Source organism: Poecilia formosa, unplaced genomic scaffold, assembly GCF_000485575.1.
Source record: "Poecilia formosa unplaced genomic scaffold, Poecilia_formosa-5.1.2 Scaffold574, whole genome shotgun sequence".
Lineage (NCBI taxonomy): Eukaryota > Metazoa > Chordata > Actinopteri > Cyprinodontiformes > Poeciliidae > Poecilia > Poecilia formosa.
The window spans coordinates 81,124-83,959 of NW_006800513.1; positions in this window are offsets into that span (position 1 = coordinate 81,124).

The window sequence follows — 2,836 nt, forward strand, 5'->3', positions numbered from 1 at the left end:
ACCAGACAATCAGACCTGTTCTTATGTTGAATCTCACCTGTCAGTGGAGAAGCTCAGCTTTCATTTTCAACATCCAACCTAGAAATAAAATCAGAACACATGTAACCTGACAGATGTAATTTTCGACAATTTTAAAGAGAAAAACTTTATTGTAGACTGTCTTAATGATTGCTACTGAAATCTAAAACCTAATAAAACAATTTATTTCTTAAACAGGAGCTGGAATGGTGCTTTTTCATACAGAACTAAGTATGATACACTATAACAGACGCTGAAATAACTAGAAGGACTAAACAAATAATCTGAATAGACTCAAACAAATAAGATCAACCAAACGTGCGATAACAAAATAACTAAGAAACAAACATAACTAAAAACACTATGCAGGAAAAACAAGAACAATGCAAATCTAACCAAAATAAATTACCCAAAACAATGGTAAGAAGGTAAGACTACAGTTAATAGAGAATTACTGATAAAACAGAAAAAACACAAAAATAAAAATCCAACCCAAAACCCAGGGTCCTGCCAACTGTGTAGTATTATATGTGCCAAGCTGATTATAAAGTAGATATTGTATAAATTTCAAAGCCTATTTTAATAATACTTCAAAGTTCTGCTCTACTTGCCAGAATCCAATCGGAAATGAAAACTTGACTAAACTGAGGAAGATTTCTTTAGAAATGCAGGAGCATAGCAGGCCGTTTGATTTGTAATGTGATGCTCTGTAGTGACACACACTATTGCACCTGAGATACACAAATTAGACCCAAGCAGCAATCGCACTGCACAGACCTACTGTAATTTCAATCCTACTGTACCTCCATGAAACAAACTGGCTTTTTGGAGGTGCAAACATTTCTAAAAACTCACCAAACTGTCCACACATCAGTCATGCATGACATGTAAATATTTTAAGGCTTTTGCAACAGTCACATGAGCTGTGTATTGTGTGTAGTTATAGTAACTAATCTTATTACTTGCTATGACCTGGACTTGGTGCATTCCTCCTGCCCATGTGCTAGACAATTTAATTCAATTAAAAATCTCTAAAAAATATACTAGATTAGGACCAGGATGGCCAAAACCTTTCCTGATGTTCCTTACTGTCCCCACTGTGAAGGTCAACCTATCGACTTTATGAACATGTTGTGCAGAACTGTTTAATAACAGAATATAATGCAACAGAAAAGAAAAATAAATAACCTTCATTATCTCTCATTGGGAGATTCTGGTGTAGCATCAGCAAAGTGATAGCGAATCAAAGCCTGTTGATTCACATAAAGACAAAACATAAAATGTATAAAAAGAGAACTAAGACTAAAATAATGTACAGTAACGCCAAAATTACAAGATTCAATAGAGCTGTTTTTAAAATAGTGTAACTCAAAGAAATGTGCAACTGAGCAGAAAAATGTAAGAAATTTACGAAATGTTCATGCCTATTCCTGCATAAAAAAACAGACCATTTTTCAAAACTGACACTAAGAACTTTGCAGACTGCAGAGGTGTAAAGGTAACAGCGGAAATGTTTTCTGAAATAATGTAAGAAAACAATACATCTAAGGGATTTTTAAAGTGCTCCAAACTGAGAGAGAGCTGCTAGAACAGACCGCCTACTTGCAAGGTGCTGGAAGTTCAGAGTAATGTGTTTAACATAATGTTTGGTGTTTATCTTTCTTCCAAGCCATTATTCGTTCATGGATAAATCCTATTGGATGTTGCAGTCATGAAAGCGTTGTCACCACGAATGTTTGCATTTAGTTCTTGGAACATTCAGAAAGAACAACAATGTTCTTTCCGTTTGTATGAAAATAGTCATACAAACTTTCTTTGGTGGAGTCGGGATGGTTGTCTAAAAACTTTGTATGCTCTGTTCTGTATTGGTCCTCAAAATCAGCCACCTGCTCTCTAAGGTGGGATTTATTACTCGCACAAGAACTGAAAAAAAAAACCCACAAAGATATAGGATGGAACATAACTATTAAGAGCTTTAAAAACAAACAATATAATTTTAAAATTTATTGATAAATGGAGAGGATGTCAGTGGAGGGAAGACAAAACAGGAGTGATGAGCTTATGAAGGTGTCAGTTAAAAGCAGCCACATTTTGGCCCGACTGAAGTCTGAGAGACGGCAACATAAAGAGCTTACAGAAATAAATTCCAATGTTAATAAAAGTGTGCATAGCCTTCTCAATTAAAAACAAAGGTGGTAAAAGCTTGATTTGACTACTGAATCAACCATAAGCTAAAGATAAGGCTTATCTTGGTTTTAAGAAGAGGCCTTACATAATGTTCAAAGGCAATTCAATCAATACCTCAACTAAGACCAAATTTAATAAAAAACAAGAGTAGGACAAATTATATTAAAAGGTTTTTCCAATAACTTGGTAGGAAGAAGTATCAAAATGATTTAATCTAACTACAATCCTAGTGCAATACAAAACACTATAGTTCTAACAACATTAGCCAATTAAATTTCACACACCAGTCTCAAGTGTTTAAAGTCTAATCGTATAAATATTGGGCGAAGGAAAGCCAAGTCACGCAGACCATCTCCAGGTAACCGAGCGTGAAAAGGAGGTTTGAAATATATGGGCACTGCAACTGTCTGGGTAAAAAGTATGAAATGATTTATTGGATACAACAAATATATTTTAACTGAGTTTCCCAAATTTCTCTTCTGAAATCTATGTGAATTTAATCTTTAATATGTCCACTAACCAAACTCAGTTGAACACAACTTTTAATCTGCAGCGTCAGGGAATCCTAGGGGTGGCATTTTTTTCCACTGTGACGACTTTGCCATGCTGTGTGTTTCTTTTCATCAATGTG